Raw genomic sequence first — 20,884 nt, 5'->3', positions numbered from 1 at the left:
TATGATCTGGCTTGCCTATGATCATTTTAACGAATGCCAACTTCACAAGTATGTTTCCATGCATACTTACAAACTACAAAGAACTAATTCATATCTATCTTCGTTATTCGCAAACGCCAACGGCAATTGTCGTCAACACAGATAATTGTGTATGTCAGCTTATTTGGTTTATTCACTTTAAACTCAAAGTTGTATTTCAAAGCAATCCGATGCATAGCTTTCTGCAAATCTTTTTTTGTTTCAAACAGTTGTTCGACATACAATTCCGCATCATCAGGAACTACACACGAACAATTAGAGGACCGTGTATTCGTTCTAACCTGTAAGCTCCTACCCAACTCATGTCTTTGACGGAATAAAGCAATCAAATCCTCATTTGTAAATTCATTTTCATTCTCGTTGTCTAGAACTATCGAGAAAATTTTGTGCACAACAGTGAGATCATGGTGAGAAACAATTGTTTCGGGTATAGTCACATCATTCTCACGAACTATCTCCACCGTGTCCCAAAAATAATTCACATTACTATCCCCTCCATCGAAATCTTCGTGTTCACTTTTGCAAACATTCTTTTTAATTAATGTTATGCAAATATGAGTAACGTGCTTTTGATTCAATTCAATTAAAAATTTCATCTCAATTTCGGAAGTAATCATTACAGGTAGAATTGAAGTGGATGTATGCTCGCTAAATAAAAATCATAATTCCATGTCATACTGAGAGGAATTGAGGTTGAGCTGGTTCTGTAAATCATTTTACATTTCTGCATAGGATGTACTCGATCTTATCACAATTGTAGGAGCATCACGTCTTTTACTCATTCATTTTAACACCCATCAATCATTTTCATTTATTTCAAATTCACTAAAGTAACAAACCGGAACTGCTGTTGATTCCATATCTACATTAGGAAATATAATTTGTTTAAAGAAATATAACTAGGAGATTAAAGAAAGGGAAAAAGCTGATTGAATCCAGCCATCTAGAAACAAACGGCCCAACCACTGGGGCTATTAATTTTTCAGCCGGCCTAGGCGGCAAGCAGACCGGCTATACCTAGTCAGCTATTTTATGCAAATGAATTTTTTCCATTTTTGTTTAAAAAATTATAGATCTGTTTAAAATCGTAAAAATTTATCTGCTTATATAAAAATAAGATTTAATAATTAAAACAATTTATTTGTTCATTGAAAACGAAATTAAAAATACATAAATATACTTACCAATTCGAAGTGATGGTTAGAAACAATATTTTTTGTTGAACATTTGATAAATTCATGAGATTTCAAAGTTGAAGTAGATGAAAAACAACATAGTTTTTATCTGTGTTGGAGTAAACAGATAAAGAAAGTGACTTGATTTTAAAATTTTAAGCAAGAAGTATTTGATTTTTTTTACTTTATAACTTATATGTATTCTTGTCTTTTTAAATAAATTCATATCTTTGTAATTGTATAAATTAATTAAGGGTATTATTGTCTTTTAATCAACAAAAGGCCATTGTGGTGAATGGAAAATTTTTTGGGTTAAAGAAAAATTGGTTAATTGACTTGGCTCTTTTAAAGAGTACACCCTCAAAAAAAAAAAAAAAATTGCCTTAATTTAAAGGAAGTAAATAAGTATTGAAGATTCCATGAAATGTGCAAAAACAGAATCCTAAAATGCATTTTCATTCAATTGTTTATCATTTTATAGCAAAAAATTAATCCACTTGCACAATGATGGTTGACAATGTTTGTGGGTAATATTTGATGTGACAAAATTTGGACAATTAATTAAAAAGTATTTTTTAAAATTTTTTGAAATGGAAGAATGTGATAATGCCAAATTAAGATTGCCAACAAACCTTGTAAACCATCACTGCACATGCCAAATGAGTTTTGGAATAATTTTTTTTTTTTTTTTTTTTTAGAATGTGTGATTAAAAATAATAAAGATTTTACGTATAATATTATTCTTTTAAAGAATATATAATTAAAAGTAAGAGGGAGAAAATATATTTTAGTATCAATAGAGTCCAAAAACGAGCAAGGTAATACTCAGGGATAGATAGCAATGTATTATTAGTCCAACACTGAAGGGCAACTCATATAAAATGTATTTTGAAAGTAAAAAATCATATGAAGTTAAGTGTTACTTTTTTATCATGACAATTTTATTAAAAAGTGATATTTGTCAATAAAAAAAATGACAGAAATTTCTAGAAAGTACCAAAAAAATTTTTAAAAAAATTACCAGGAGTAAAAAAAATTATAGAAATTCCAAAAAATTGACAAATACTCAAAAAAGTAACAAACACTAAAAAAGTGACAAAATACCAATTAAAACATTGAAATCAGTTCAATAAATTGACTAAACTTTTCATTTAAGTCAATTAATATCTCAAGCGAAGAATATAACGTGACTTTCTTTTAAATCAACATTTTCTAGAGATTATTAAATCTTAATCCTATAAAAGAAAAAAGAAAGTGAAACACTCAAAAAGTGACAAAAAAAAAAAATTGACAAACACTGAAAAAAATGACACTAAAAATGCAAAATGTCATAATTTAAACACCATTGTTATTTGCTTGTCAATCCTTTACATTCATCTATCCTTACATCTTCAAATGCATCGTCTCTATCTCAAAAAAGTGGTACAAATTCAAAAATTGAGAAATTAAAAAAAGTAACAAACACTAAAAAAAAAGTACCATAAGTTCGTTTTGAACGTGACATAAACTCAAAAAACTGACATAAATTTATAACAAAAAAAAAGGTAACAAACACTTAAAAATATTCACTTTTTTCAGTGTAGTACTCGAGGCAATCGAAAGCATGGTTTTAATCAACAAGTCGAACATATCACAATTTCAAAGGGAAAAAATCGAACGAATCAAGACCATAGCCAAGTTATATATGAACAATAGACAATTCAACTTCATATGTAGGTTTTAATCAACGAACAACTCTATAACATTCAATTGATATATACAACCTGTCTTAACAAGAAAAAAATTCTAAGATGACAGTAACAAACCCAAACGAAAAATTATCAAAGTTGGCACTAGAGTTCATTCCAAATTTCAAATTGTGCAAATAACGAATCTGATCGTGGGTAAATCCAACCAGGCCTCTCCAAGATCATCAAAATCAACAAGTAGTAATTCAAAACTTTACCGTCCACTAGCAATTTTGTTGTATGGACTGCAAAAATTAATGGACGCTTATGAAGAGAGTTTTCATATTTACATAATTGGGCGTTGTTCAAATTTGTCAAATTGGTTAATAAATTTCACAAGGATGCTTCCACAATTTATATAAAAGCTATATAATGTTTATTTAAATACATCATGTTGTTAAATGTAAATGTAAATTCCAATTGAGGCATTTTGTCAAACACCTTGATGGTATCTTGGAAAATCAAAGGGAAAGAGTGTACCATTTAATTTTGGAGCTAATCTAAAATTTAATGACAGAATTTTTTAATGCATTTATATATAAACTTTATCATTAAAAAAAATGATTAAACTTTTGAGATGCAAAGATTACCAAGCTTTTTTATCAGTTTCTGGACGGATCTGAGTCAAAGAATCGTTGTTTCTTTTTTGCAAGCTTCTAACTTCTTGTCATCATTGTTGAATGTGAGACAAAATACTTTATAGATACCATGAATGTCATTGTTTGCTTAAATTTGAAGACCCTTATTTAAGATCAGTGACGACTTTCCATAAGATCGGCGAGGGTAATCTTCCTACAGCTGCCAGTATCCAACCGATCGAACTGTTTATAGATCTGTAAGATTTTTTCTTCAAAACCATACCCATCTCCTTGAGCTTGTAAATAGCGTACTCTACTTACTTGCATATACCCAACTGAAGGAAAACCAAATCAAAAAAGATAAAATGCAAAACTTAATGCAATTCTTTTTAAGAAATTACAATATATTCACCATGTCAACAAATTCATAACACGTTTGAGGTTTTCACTCCACAAGAACATTTAAGTAGAAGTCGAAGCTGGAGTCGAATCATGGGTTTCTCGAGAGTTATCTGATTCAGCGATTTTCCCTTTTGATTTGGATTTTTGTTGTGGGTGTTAAGGTTTTGAAAGTAATTAATAGGGGAAATGTGTTGGGAACCTTAATGTATATTTTGTTTAAACGGCTTTTGACCAAAATTATAAAAATAAAAGAAACTTTAATTATTTAAAAGTGTCAAAAGACTTCTTTATTCTTAATTTGTAAAACAAAATTAAAGAAGAGATTGAAATTTTTTTCTAAATTTGCTAGAGCCGTGATTTGAACCTTAGATAACAAGAAAATATTTTAGCTTTACAATCATTATGGCAAATGATGGTCATTTGTTTTTTGTGAGCAAAACATATATATTACATTTCAAACAATTGTTTTATTTTCACTCCATAAATAAAATTTAATGAAAATTAAAATTTAACAATAACCCATCGATTGAACCATTGACTTGGTAATTTTTTTCAAGTCGATCATTGGGTTAGCTCTAATAACTATGCATTCATGTTCTAACAAACACAGCATTCTCTTCCTTTAAATTCAAAAAATCTTTCCCTTCAAAATCATCTTCTCGTTAGAATTCGAACTCATCTTTTTAAATTTAAGGCCATCTCTTCTTCGTAATTGATCTCCGGTGCACCCAAAGTTTTAACATTATCCACAACTTAGCAACTATATAGTCAAAAATAATTACTCAGTCATTTATTCATTAGACACCTATTATAACACACGAAATTTTTTAAAATAAATTTTATCGTTATATTTTGAAAAAAAAATTGGATAAAAAAATATTTTTTAAATTTCTATCTTATTTAGAAGCCAATAATTAGATTTTAATAAAAAGCGATGTAGTATATCGATATTGGACTCATTTTAAAGCTTGTAATTAATAAGAACTATTCGACTCGAGAAAAAGTCGATTCGGATAAGCCAGCACCAAGATATTACGGTTTGAAAAAATCGTAAAATATAACTTATCAACTTAATAAAAATATGAAATGGAAATGAGTAGCTGACACTGTTTCACTGATTTGTATAAACAACATTGAAATCGTTCCTGAAATATAAAACGACTTCGATATCATTCAGCATCGAATACACTCTGCTTGACTGATTTGTAAAATGACATTGAATTCATTCTTGAAATACAAAAAACGACGTATATGTCGTTTCGATATCAAACACACATTGCTTCACTGTTTAACAGGTTTAGGCGCACGCTATGGAATAAGTAAAACAACGTTTATGTCGTTTCAATTTAATTTTCGATGACAATGATATCGTTCCTATTTAATCGTAACTATAATGTCATAAATATCGTTTTAGGAGTGGTTACACTAAAACGTTATAACTACTATATTAAGCGTGTGTTTGGCCCCCATTTTTTTCCAATGCTTTCCAACTTTTGTCAACCATTGTGGTCCCTGATGCGAACCCCATAGCAACGTTGACTACGAAACCAACAACGAGATTGACAAACCCAAGAAAGCCAAATTAATCCAAAGTTTAGGATTAACCCAAAAGAAAGTCGAATAAAAAAACCCAACAAAAACGATGCTTAAAAGACCCCTTGATCACGCAATCCAAGAATTAAATCCAGTTTTTTGAACGCCACAAATTAATAATTGATAAGTTCGAAGTTGTTCAATGAAGAACGATGAAGAGAAGACAATACGTCTCACTTTAATTCAATATCAATAATATCAAAAGTTTTTTAACAATTGAATGGAAACTCCTATTTATACTAAACCTAAAAATTAGGTAAAAATTGTGCAAAAGTCGAGCATAATCCCCAAAATATGGAAAAGAATCAAAAACAAAATATGGAAAATTGCCAAAATTGGAAAATTTGCCAAGTTTTTGAACCATGCGGCCGCATGGTGTATTTTCATGCGATCGCATAGTTCAACCAAAAATCAATCTTGAGTTTCGGTATGCCTCCATGAGGTCGCATGGTGTTTTAGTTGTGCGGCCGCACAGGCTTGTTTTCAGCCTCCGGTTTCGTCGCTTAATAACAAATTGATCCAAGTTGATTCGGCCTTCGACCCGAACATGAAAGTTGCTCGATTTTGAGTCCCGAACATGGTTTCATCAATGGTTTCTTGAACGAGCAATCATATCGCTTGTTTCACTTGCTTTGTCTTTGATCGCATCATTGGTCTTCCATCAATTGTCAACAGATCTCGTCTCGCACTCGTCTTTGTCGGGCTCGACTCCTGGATCATATCATCCCCTCCCTCTTCAAAAAGATTCGTCCTCGAATCTGAACCTACATCAAACAGAGAGAGATCAAATACATTAAAAGTAGCCGAAATATTGTACTCACCTGGAAGGTCCAACTTGTAAGCATGGTTGTTTATCTTTTCAATAACTTGAAATGGACCATCGCCCCTCGGTTGCAACTTCGACTTCCTTTGCTTCGGAAACCGCTCCTTCCTAAAGTGCACCCAAACCCAATCTTCTGGCTCGAATGTCACGCGCTTCCTACCTTTTTCGCCTACGACGCGACCAACTTACTTTTGTTTTCAATTTGTGCTTTTACCTTTTCATGGAGTGACTTAATCAATTCCACCTTCTTTTTGCCATCTAAACTACCACGTTCATTCACAGGTAAAGGAATTAAATCCAAAGGAGTTAGTGGATTAAAACCATATACAATTTCAAATGAAGAATATGACGTAGTAGAGTGAACAGCTCGATTGTATGTAAATTCAACAAATGATAGACACTCCTTCCAACTCTTCAAATTTTTATTGATTACTGTGCGTAACAATTGTGTCATTGTCCTATTCACTACCTCGGTTTGTCCATCCGTTTGTGGGTGACAAGTTGTGGAAAATAGTAACTTAGTGCCTAACTTACCCCACAAAACTCTCCAAAAGTAACTCAAAAATTTGACATCCCGATTCGACACTATGCTTCTAGGAACCCCATGTAAATGCATAATCTTTTTAAAGAATAAGTCAGCAATATTCATGGCATCATCAGTTTTGTGATATGGTAGAAAATGTGTCATTTTGCTGAACCTTTCTACAACCACAAAAATAGAATCCCGACCTCTCTTAGTCCTAGGTAAACCCAAAATAAAGTACATCGAGATATCAACTCAAGGCTCACTAGGTGTAGGTAAAGGTATATACAAACCTTAAGGTAAAACCTTAGATTTAGCTTTTTTACAACCTATGCATCGACTACAAATTCGCTCAACGTCACTTTTCTTCTTAGGCCAATAAAAATGCTCCTTCAATACATCTAAAGTCTTTTGAACCCCAAAGTGTCCCATCAATCCACCACTATGTGCCTCCCTTACTAACAACTCCCGAATAGAACAATTAAGAACACATAACCTATCTTCCCGAAATAAATACCCCTCATGCCTAAAGAACCTATCAACCGCCCCTTTTATGCATGACAAATAAATATCCGAAAATTCAACATCTTTTTCAAACAATTCCTTAATATGTTCAAACCCAAGTAGCTTAGAATCAAGAGTAGTTAGCAATACGTACCTTCGCGACAACGCATCCGCCACCACATTTTCCTTACCTTGTTTATACCGTAAGACGTATGGAAAGGTCTCAATGAATTTCATCCACCCAACATGCCTCTTGTTCAATTTACCTTGTCCCCGCAAGTGCTTTAGTGACTCATGATCGGTGTGTATTACGAACTCCTTCGGTCATAGATAATGTTGCCAAGTCTCCAAAGCTCGAACAAGTGCATAAAGTTCTTTGTCATATGCAGGATAATTTAAAGCAACTCCACTCAATTTCTCTCTAAAGTATGTAATAGGCCTCTGATCCTGCATTAAAACTGCTCCAATCCTTATTCCTGATGCATCACACTCAATCTCGAATATTTTATCAAAGTTAGGTAATGCCAATACAGGTGCTTCACACAATCTACCTTTAATAGTATTAAATGCAAGTTCATGTTCTTCACCCCAATGAAAACCTACACTCTTTTTAACTACTTCCGTGAGTGGTGCGGTGATAGTGCTAAAATCTTTCACAAATCGCCTATAAAAACTAGCAAAACCATAAAAACTCCTAACTTCCGTTATGCTTTTAGGTGTCGGCCAATCTCTAATAGCTTTTATCTTTTCATCGTCTACTTCTACCCCATTAGCACTAACCATAAAACCAAGAAAAATAACTATATCCATACAAAACGTGCATTTCTTAAGATTAGCATAGAGTTGTTCTTTCTTTAAAACAATTAGCACACACTTTACATGTTCCAAATGCTCTTCTAGGTCTTTGCTATAGATTAATATGTCGTCAAAATAAACCACAACAAATTTTTCTATAAAAGCACGTAAAACATAATTCATTAAACGCATAAAAGTGCTAGGTGCATTTGTGAGTCCACACAGCATAACCAACCATTCATATAAGCCATATTTAGTTTGAAATCATTACAGTTTAAATAATAATTAGAACGACATATGATGATTGAAAGAAGGCATCAAGTGGATTGGTAGCACTCAAATAGCTTAGAAAGAGCGAATGGAGATATTATCTTTCTTTCTGTTGAATGAGATCAAACTCACTTAATGACTTATTTTATCATCCTACGTACGACAAATATATGTCAGGTGACCGTGGACAATCGAATTGTCATTTTTATTATTATCATTTTAGTTAAGATGTAAACTAAAGCGATATCAATGTTATCAAAATTATACTGAAACGATAATAGTATCGTTATGTATCAAACCCACAAAATAAGACAATGACATCCAAATCGTTATAGTACAAATTTAATGAGTTTGAAATCATTCCAATTCAAATCACAATGATAACGATATAGATATCGTTCTAGCTAAATATAAAAATTAGATCGTTCACAATCACCTGTTATGCTTTTAGCATACGTAGACCGATCGAAAAAGGTCATTAAGTGGATTGATATCACTCGAATGACTTAAAATGAGCGAACGAAAATACTTTTTATCGAAATAGTTCGAATGTGGTATACAATTATGAAAAAAAAAATGTTCTCATAATTTCTTTTGAAGGAGATCGAACCAACTGATTATCTATTTTGATCATCCTATATATGTCAAATGCATTTCTGGTGGTCGTGAACGTCGAATCGTTATTTTTAGCATAAACGATATAATTGTCATTTTATTTTAACTAAAACAATATGTATGTAGTTTTAGTTATGATTGAAGTTAAAACGATATCTACGTCGTCAAACTTGTATTGAAACGATAATGATATCGTTATTTATCAAAATCACAAACGACATTCATATCATTTTAGTACAAATTTGTCGAGTTTAAAATTGTTCCAATTCAAATCACAAGTATAACGATATAGATATCGTTTATTTTCATATAAAATAATAATTATATCGTTCTAGCTAAAAATAATGATTCGACCATCTACAACCACCCGTCATGCCTTCAGCATACATACGACGATCGAAAGAGGTCATCAAGTGGGTTGATACCAATCGAATGACTTAAAAAGAGCGAACGAAAATACTTTCTGTTGGAATAGTTCAAAGGTAGTATACAATCATGAAAACAAAAATGTTCTCATAGTTTCTTTTGAGGGAGATCGAACACATTTGATTACCTATTTTGATCATCCTACATATGTCATATGCATGTCTGGTGGTCATGGACGGTCAAATCATTATTTTTAGCAAAAACGATATAAGTATCGTTTTATTTTAACTAAAACGATATGTATTTAGTTTTAGTTATGATTTAAGATAAAACGATATCAACGTCGTCAAACTTGTATTGAAACGATAATGATATCGTTATGTATCAAAATCACAAATAAAGTAACAACGTTCATATCGTTTTAGCACAAATTTGACGAGTTTGAAATCGTTCCAACTCAAATCAAAAGTATAACGACGTACATATTGTTTCTTTTCATATAAAATGATAATTATATCGTTCTAGCTAAAAATAATGATTTGACCGCCCACAATCACCCGTCATGCCTTCAACATACGTAGGACGATCGAAAGAGGTCATCAAGTAGGTTACCAATTGAATGACTTAAAAAGAGCGAATGAAAATACTTTCTCTTGGAATGGTTAAGGTGGTATACAATATGGGAACAAAATTGTTTCCATAGTTTCTTTTAAGTGAGATCAAACCCCCTTGATTACCTATTTTGATCATCTTACATATGTTAGATACATAACTGGTAGTCGGGGATGGTCGAATCGTTCGTTTTAGCAGAAACGATATAATTGTCGTTTCATTTTAACTGAAACGATATGTGTGTAGTTTTAGTTATGATTTAAATTAAAACAATATCAACGTCGTTAAACTTGTATTGAAACGATAATAATGTCGTTATGTATCAAAATCACAAACAAAGTAAAAGACATTCATATCATTTTAGTACAAATTTGACGAGTTTGAAATCATTCCAATTCAAATCACAAGTATAATGGCGTAGATATCATTTCTTTTCATATAAAACGATAATTATATCGTTCTAACTAAAAATAATTATTCGACCGTCCATAACCACCTTCATGCCTTCAACATACATAAGACGATCAAAAGAGGTCATCAAATGGGTTAATACAACTCGAATGACTTAAAAAGAGTGAATAAAGATACTTTCTGTCAGAACTGTTTAAAGATGGTATACAATCATGAGAACAAAAATGTTCTCATAATTTCCTTTGAGTGAGATCGAACGCACTTGATTGCTTATTTTGATCATCCAACATATGTCAAATGCATGTCTAGTGGTCGTGAATGGTCGAATCGTTATTTTTAGTAGAAATGATATAATTGTCATTTTATTTTAACTGAAACGATATATGTGTAGTTTTAGTTAGACTTTAAGTTAAAACGATATCAATGTTACCAAACTTGTACTGAAATGATAATGATATCGTTGCCTATTAAAATCACAAATAAAGTAATGACATTCATATCTTTTTAGTACAAATTTGAACAGTTTGAAATCGTTTCAATTCAAATAACAAGTATAGCGATATAGATATCGTTTCTTTTCATAAAAAACGTAATTATATCGTTCTAACTAAAAATAACGATTCGACCGTCCACAACTACCCGTCATGCCTTCAATATTGTTACGTTGTTCAATACACTTTTTTTTATTGGAAGGACATCTATATCGCTTTGAGCTTCAGGAACGACTTCAATGTCATTCTTAGAATGGGCGCATTTTTGTACTAAAACGACTTATATATCGTTTATGTATAGTCATAACTACTTTTATGTCGTTATCAAAATAAGTTAAACAATGTGTATTTCCTATTGAAACGATATAGAAATCATTTTTTATTAAAGGAACGGTTTTAATATCGTTATATTATTTACTCTACTTTTTTGTATTGAAACGACATCTATATCGTTTTGTGCTTCAAGAACGACTTCAATGTCGTAATTAAAATCAATACATTTTTGTACTATAATGATCTTAAACACTTTGTTTCAGAAGGAAGAAAATGTATATCATCATTAGATTGAGTGCAATTACATCAACTGTAACTATATGAATGTCATTTGCATTTCAATAGTGCAAAAGCATTTCAATAGCACAATGACTACAAAATTTAATAAATCATCTTGTGCTTCGAATAAGCACAAAATTGTAAAGTTACAAGTCAGGACAATATTACAACCTTAATCTCAGACGATTATTACTCGAGAACTTCAAGAATCAAGAATGTTTTGGGGAAGAATTTATAAAAGTAGAAATGAACGATCGATTAATATAGTGTTTATTGATCCATTGAATAATTTTGTTCATTTATAATCTCAGTACTATCACAAACTTAGGAACTTGGAATATAAATTATGATGATAAACCAGGAAGTTCGCCTAGTATATAAGCCAGCCATTACATTATAGTTTCTGTCGTACACACATATATACAAACATTTTTCGACCTACATCTTGATGAAACTGAGGAATAAATTGCTTAAGATGCTGGACCAATTGTTTCTATGTAAACAAGCCATCCACCAGTAGCACCTAAAGAAAAAGGACAAAAAAAGGGGGAATTCCTCATTTTTCTTTGACCTGCTATGTCCAATTCCTCTTAGAGCAAAGTTGAGTAAGCATGTCCCTCAAGAGAGCTACAGTACAAAATCATAAAATAAACATCCAAGTTTCTGAATCTTTATATTGAAAGTAAATAAATGAGCAAGACAACACACACGATGATTATGTAATTTGTAAGAAATAGTTCCAAATCAATTATCCACTATACATATAAATGAAATAATAAAAGAGTATGCTCCAACAGAAGTCAAGGTATTAGTTTCTATTCCAAAGTATTGGTTTGTTCCATCTTATTTGGGAATAAAAACATGCAGTCCACTGATATATTACGATTGTACTTGTAATCATTTGAAGTTGTGAATAGATTCTTTAATCATTTGATTTTTCCAATTAAATTTCGAAATAGTTGTGAATTGATGTTCAACACCTCATTGACTTCATCATGTAATTCCACATAAGAAATAATTTTCGCAACAAGAATAGGATTTGTTTTTCCTTTGCCATTCCTTGCATATTTCCATTTTTAAACACCTTCAACCGACTGCTCATATTCAACTAGAAAACAAATTGATATCCATACCATATTTGCGGTCTTTATAACTGTAATTCAAGATAAAAAGTTTATTAAATTTCAAATATTGTACAGTACTGATAACGATATGCAAGTCATTACCGATTGCAGAAAACGACATGTAAGTTGTTATGCGCAGACGAAAATTAAATGTATGTTTTAGAGTAGACCAATAAAAAGAATAGGCAAATATGTCTTTGCAAACTTACATTTTACTCTAACTGATACAAATGATATGTAATGAGAAAAGAGTTTGGAAATAACCCATATCAAAACTCTAATCTAATGAAAAAATTAACTCAAAATCATTGTTCACAGATAAAAACTATAAACATATATACAACAACATGAAGAAATTATTCAAAAAAATGGACAAAGAAATTAATCCAAAAATTGAAAATTACAACACCCTCTTCTTCTTCAAATGCCCAACAATAATATTACAAGATTTCATTACTCACTTCAACCAAATGAGTGTTCAAAGAAAAGGGAATGTAGAGTTTATGGTTTCATTAAATATAGAAAAATGATGATGACAAAGAAAGGAATTACATAACTCTACTGCTGGTTTTCGAAGACCAAATGGAAGGAAGGTAGAATTTAATTGGGGTCAAATGGGAATTGAAATGGGAATTAGGGCAGCAATGTCTTTTTTGTATGTAAGGTCATTTTAGTCATTTAAAAATTATATTTTTCATTTTCCATATCTTTAGGCTTTGTACCCAAAAAACTTAGTTTGTGATCTTTTTAAACTAATGTTTTGTTTGACTAGACTTTTTAAATGAAAGTCCCAATTAATAAGGTAACAGTAGTTTTAATTAGTTTTTAAGGTATTAATCAAATACTTAATCTTTTAGAGTAATATACATAATTTTCCCAACATCAAATAACTACGTATTTCAAAATGGGCTAAAGTCCAAAATGGCTAGTGAAAGCCGTGGATTATTCTATTTTCATAGGTTTTTGAATCAATTATTTGGGGAAAAGGTCAAAAAGATATGGTGATGATATGCCTTCAAAATTTTTGGCTTTTTAATTTTGGAGAAAAATGAAACCCTAGATAAAATTGCAAAAAATTTAAATATTTAGTGCCATTTGTTCGTTCATCTTCATGTAGTAAGATGAGTATGGTTAGAAAGGTTTTCTCATGTGTATAAAGAATTTAAATTTTGGACTTGAAATGAAGAAGTTAGGAGGTTTTGAAGATGATAATATGATTTTTTTTTTTAATTTTGCATACAATTGGATGAAAGCTTAAAATTCATCACGTAATAACATTTTATACTTTAAGTTTCATGCTATTTATTTGGTATAGTTGGATAGATCTTCTCGAGACCTTTTCAACAGTATAAAGATCGTTGATTTTGGGCTTGAAATGAATAATTTATGCCCTCCAAAATTTGGATAAGAATCTGATTTTTGTACGAAAATTGGTAAATTCAAAAATTTCATCACATGATAACTTTTTCTACACTGCATTTTATGATTATCATTTAATATGTTGGATAGATCTTCTCGAGACCTTTTTAAGGTATAAAGATCGTTAATTTTGGCATTGAAAAGAAGAAATTATAGCATCTCGAAGTTTGATAAAAAATTTGAAAATTTTGCATGATTTTTTTTTTTTGCCATTTTCATTCTTGGACAGATCTGTTGATATCCCAAATGTGATCATAATTTTTTTTTATTTTAAATATGACCACACAAATGAACTTAGAATGTCGGAATTAGTTAAGATGACTAATAGAAAGAAATTTTCGAGTACGATGTGGCGGTGCTGATCTAGCCCCAATTTTTTATTACTTTAAAAAAAAATTCTTACAAATTGGTCCCATATTTGAGGATGCATACGAGACCCAATTTCAATTCTGAAATGACAGATTGGTCCCTAAATTATTCTTGACTTTTTCAGTATAAACAAATTAATTTTTTGATGGCTAAAAAAATTGTTTTTGTATTTGGTGCTTAAAATAAATTTGTAAAAAGTATTAAAATTATTTTTTTAACTTGATTAAATTATAATTTTAAAACAAAAAATATCAAGAATATTTATTAAATAGTATTTGTCTCGTGAGAATTATTTTCTGGAGTGTTTTATTTTTATGAAATGAACAATACTCCAAAAGTATTTAAAATGCTACATTTTATATATGTTTTTGAGTTGTGTGGGTGTTAATTAGGTTATGTGATCCATTGTGACTTGTTTTCAATTTTTGTGCTTGATCAGATATTATTAGATCTATGCACACTTATAGCATCCTTAAAGGGAAGGCTATAGCGACAAGGGCTATGGAACTTGTTGAGAAGTTACATGCTTGCTAAAATTAATAAATGGATCTAGAAGATAACCTATTGGAGTAGGTGAATGTTTTGGAACATTTTTTGTGATAAGTAGAATATGAGAATTCTGATATCACTTCCCATTTGTTGGGATTGTATTGCAACGGATATTAAATTGTGGTTGATAATCATGATATATATCACAATTGCATATTATGGAATTGCACTATTGGATAACTATGCATATTTATGCATTTATTGCACATTATGGAATTACATTATTGAATTACATAATATTCATTAATTTGTGTATTGTTATAATGCTAAGGTTAGTAGAATTAATGAGTTTCTTACATAAACCTATTGATTGTTAGTTGAGTGATATTTTGGTGATTGAAAGATTTAGAGAAAATCTCACCAAGAACTATTTGATTCACCGAGTGGGAGTTCTCAAGTTAGAAGAATTAATGAAACTCTCACTTAGAACCTATGGAATTTTGCAATATGAAATTAAGTTTATGATAGTGAAACAATAGGATTGTGAACGATGATTGGGCACGACTCTGTGCCTAACGTTAAACCATCGTAGGCAATAATTTGCGTTAATGCAAAATTAAATATGTGCATAAATAGACATTGATTGAGAATAAAATGTCTCAAAAAATCTGATAGATCATGGCATCAAAATCTATAGTAGTTAAACCTTAATAAAAGTGATAAGCTAAACAAGATAACATTTGGCATCATAAGATATTGAGTGCACTATAAGAACTTGATGATTTGAAAAGCATCAACCAAGCAATAGTAGGCTTTATGTGGGTCATACTATAGTAGAGAATAAAGATCAGAACTTTGTCAAATACAAGAAAAGATAGATTTTAGTGCTTGAGCATTTGAATTGTTAAGTTTTGTTATAGATAATATTTTTCGTTTGAATGTGACTTAGTTGAGATGGTTAGCATAGTGCTAGCATTTTTTGTTGGTCACTTTTTTTTTTTTTACAAGTAGTAAGTTTAAACTAGTCTCTTTACAATAAATGAAAAATTTGAAGGTCAATGTGACTTACAAATTGAAGTCTTCTCAATTGGCACAACCCACTGTGTGAGTTAAAAGACATCCGACCTGATGTTGCTAAGTTTCAAGACATGCTTGCGTAGTAATGTTATAGCTTGCATAAAATTTTGGATCTTAAGTATTAAATGAGCTAGAACAAATGCAAGATAGATGGGGAGCCTGGAAAGGAACCAAGAAAAACATATTAGATAGTAAGTCAATGAAAATGGTTTTGGTAGAGGATCAATGTTATAAAAATTCAAGTGCTTCAACTATACGATTTAAATCTCTTAGCTCGAAAGTGGTTAAACTAAAGGATATTGCACTTGAGTAAATTCCCTTTAGTGTTGTCTATGTGCCAACACAACACATATTGGATCTTGTCTTGTGTGGATAGTGGATTCAAAGGTTAGAACCCACTTTATTTGAGATCAAGAAGTATATTATTCTATTGTTGAGTCTCTGACTTGATACATAATATATATACGTAAATAATGAAAATGGAGTAGAGGTTTTATATAATTGATACTATAACTTAGTGTTGTAAAGTGGAGAAATTGACCTCCTATTTGATATTAAGATATTATCAAAAACTCCACTAAAGTTGATCTCAGTTATTGTTCTTCTAAGAGTGGTCTCTTACTCGAACTTATACGTGATAGTTCTGTTCGTACTCACGGTGATGATATTTATTATAGTTTTGGATATTTTTGCATATAGTCTGAAATTTTGAGTTGAGAAAACTATTCGAAGTTGTAGGAACTAAACTTCCATAGAGTAAATGTGACAACCCGAATTAACGATTCAAGTATTGCTAAACTAAAACTAATTTAAAGAATATTCAACATAATCATATTTATTATTTTAGCACTTACCAAAATTCAAATAATGTAATGAATTTAATAAATTAACTTGAAACGAGAAATATCTTCAAACATTTAAAATAGTTTGACAACGTAATAATTTTATTATTGAAACTTTTACCACCATAAGCCATCTTCTTGACGACTGCCTCGAATCGTCAATTATCTGAAAGTAGAGACAAAATGGGTGAGAATAATTCTCAATAAGAGTGCGTGAATAATGAATTCATATATGTATTTTTATGAAAAATTTCATAATTTGCATAGGGAGACATGAAAATTGGACAAAACTTATATAATGCTAAATTCTCGTGCGTAACGCTACTAAACTCCAGTCCATTTTCAATAAAACACACGTAACATGGACCAAACATAACTTAGTCATAGAAATATTTCATACAAAACATTAGCCACCATAAACATAAAGCACAACATACCTTTTTATTGGACAATTCAAAATGATAAAATGAGTTACTATTGAAAAGAGATCTTTCAGCTGTGTGTGGGTTTGATTATTTCCCTGTGATTGTATAAGTATACAACTATATTAATATCAAAATTACAAGAGAAAGAGAGGAAGCGGTGAGACAAAGTTATAGATGGAAAGAAGGAGAGTGTGTAAATAGTTACTGAAGGGTAGTTTAGTGTTGAGTTTGTCTCCTATTTATAGTGAAAATTCTTGATCATGTGTAGAAAAATGAAAGGAAATGGTTAGATGTTAGGCATGGTCAATGCTTAAATGGATATTGTCACGAAAATGGTAAAATCAATAGCTTTTATCATGCGATCAAATCAATTCATTTAGCTTAAAACTTGATGTAAATAATGCATGTGATCAAATCAATTTTCTTTATGTACATGGTCAAATCAATTATATTGGCTTGAAATATGGTGTGAATAATGCATGTTGTCAATAAATCACCATTAATCAAGACCAATTATCATATTTACATATGTTTTATGCATGATTTCATCTAATTTTCGAAATAACTTTCTACCTAGGTCCTCAAACTATTGGTCAATAACTAATAAGGTCATTAGACTAGACCAATAATCAACAAAGTCATTAAACTTTAATAATAGCGTACTTTAGTCCTAAATTTAATTAGTAGTAAAAATTTGGGACGCTACAATCTACTCCCCTTAAAATAAATTTCATCCTCGAAATTTATCTTAGGATTCCTCGAAGAGTTGGGAGTACTTGTCTCCCATTTCTACTTATTGCTCCCAAGTATCTTCTTCAACTGAGTGATTACGCCATCGTACTTTTACTAATCGAATCACGTTGTTTCTAAATGCTTGAAATTTCTGATTAATAATTTCAATTGGTACTTCTTCATAACTCGAGCCACGTTGTAACTCAATTGATTGATGATTCACTATATGGTTCAAATTAGGGACATACTTTCTGAGCACGGACACGTGAAATACATCATGTACTGCTGAGAGTTCAGGAGGTATGGTCAACTGATATAAGGAATACTCCTTTCATGGGCACCACTTTATCGAAACGTAATACTCCCTTCATAGGCACCACTTTAAATAATACTGTTACCTTCAAGAAATTTCAAGCCCTTTCTTCTATGATCTACATAGCTTTCCTTTCTATCTTGAGCCGTTTTAATACTGTTATGAATGTTCTCAATAGCGTGTACAGTCTGTTCAATAATCTCTAGACCCAAAATCTTATATTCACCAACCTTGTCACAATAAACTGGTGATCTGCATTTTCTCCCATACAATGCTTTATAAAGTAATAGAGGTGTGATAACTGGTATTATAAGCAAACTTTATTAGAGGTAGATGCTTCTCTCAATGTCTACCAAACTCTAATACACACAATCCAAACTTATCCTCTAATGTTTAAATCGTCCACTCAAATTGACCATCTGTTTTAGGGTGGAAAGTTGTACTAAAGTTCAACTTAGTTCCCATAGCCTGGTGTAAAATTTTTCAAAAGTTCGATGTGAACCTTGGGTCTCTGTTCGATACGATTAAAACTGGTACACCGTGAAACTTCACCACCTTTTTAACATACAATCATGCATACTGGTCCATAGAAAAGGTCATGCTGATGGTCGTTGATGTTCAGTCTTCACTTGTTGGCATATCAAACACCTTTCAACATACTTGGCTATTAATTAATTCCTCTCGACCAAAACACCACCTTTAGATCTCGGAACATTTTAGTACTTCTTGGATGCACTGAATATGGAGCAAAGTGAGCCTCCTCCAATATTTCCTTTTTCAATACCTCAAAGTTTGGTGCACATAGCCCTCCCTGATGGTACAATACCTTCTCATCGACTATGGTAAAGTCCTTCCATTTTCATGCCTCTATCTCAACCTTAATAAACTCAAAGGACTGGTCGCCCTTTTAATGACTTTTAATTCTTTCACGAAGTGTTGGTCAGATCGATAATGTTGTCATTCAAGCCACAGCATTAAGTGGAGCCATGATAATCTCAAGATTTAATCTCTCGAATTCCTCCCATGAAGGCTTTTGTGCAGTCAATATCAACACTAGACCCATCTTCTTCATGCTTAAGGCCTCTGCTACCACATTTGCCTTGCCTGGATGATAATAGATTACGTAGTCATAGTCCTTCACTAACTCAAGTCATCTCCTCTGTCTCATGTTCAATTCTTTCTAAGTGAAAATGTACTTAAGATTTTTATGGTTTGCATAAATGTCACACTTGCCGCCGTATAGGTAGTGTCTCCAAATATTTTGAGCTTGAATGACTGCACCAAACTCTAAGTTGTGAGTATGGTAATTCTACTCATATAGCTTTAATTGCCTTGATGCGAAGGCAATCACCATGCCTTGTTGCATCAAGACATCCCAGATCATGCTTAGACACATCACTACAGATTAAAAACCTTTTGTCCTTTCTGGTATGGTTAACATTAGCACGTTCACCAATCTCTGCTTCAATTCTTCAAAACTACGCTCGTACTTTTCAATCCAGTTAAATTTTGGACCCTTACGAGCTAATTGAATTAATGGTCCAAATGTCTTTAAGAACCATTCAATGAACCTCCTGTAATATCAGCTAAACCCAAAAAACTGTGTATTTTCCCAACACTCGTTGGCCTCACCCAATTCAAAATTACCTCCACTTTGTTTAGATCAACTTATATTCCTCGAGCTGTAATGACATGTCTGAAGAACACTATTTGTTCCAACTAAAATTCACATTTCCTAAATTTTGCTTACAATTTCTCATTCTTCAAGATTTTCAGCACAATCCTTAAGTGTTCCTCATGCTCCTCTTTGCTCTTTAAATAAATTAGGATTTCATCAATAAATACAATGACAAATCAGTCAAGAAAATCATGAAAAACATGGTTCATCAAGTCCATGAATACTCCGAGAACATTTGTCAACCCAAATGGCATAAATAAAAACTCGTAGTGACCATATCGACTCCTCAAAGCCATCTTTGAGATATCATCTATCTTAATTCTTAGATGGTGGTATCCTGATCGTAAATCAATCTAGGAAAATACCACTAATAATTAAAATTCTTATTCTTCAGGTTTTTGGAAGACTATCTCCTTCTCGAAACAATAAATTGTCACGTGATTCTTAGATAACCAATCCATCCCAAAAATTACGTCAAAATCATGCATATCTAATATATAAAGTTCCATATCTAAAAACTTACCATCAATTTCTATCTTTGCCACCTTAAATATAATATCTGTTTTCAGCACATTTCCAGAAGGTATAAACACTTCTAAAGATAAACATGCAGGTATAATATTCACATCTAGTCTTCGTACGAATTTATGAGATATGAAGGAGTGAATGGCACCAGAGTCGATTAATACATAGGCATGTAAGTTGGATATTAAAACGTTACCTACCAAAATATTATGATCTTGATCATCCTCCAGTTTGATCAATGTAAAGATTCGTGCTTGTCTCTTAGGTGTATATTCGTGTCTCTACTATGCGTTTCTCTGTTTCTGCTAGATCTTATGGCAAAACCTGGGCATGTGCCCTTGTTTCCTACACTGAAAACATGTGTTTGTCCCTAAAAGACAAACTCCTAGATTGTAACGACCCGGGTCTCTGTACC

Source organism: Olea europaea, unplaced genomic scaffold, assembly GCF_002742605.1.
Source record: "Olea europaea var. sylvestris unplaced genomic scaffold, O_europaea_v1 scaffold231, whole genome shotgun sequence".
NCBI lineage: Eukaryota > Viridiplantae > Streptophyta > Magnoliopsida > Lamiales > Oleaceae > Olea > Olea europaea.
This window is presented reverse-complemented; position numbering follows the sequence as displayed.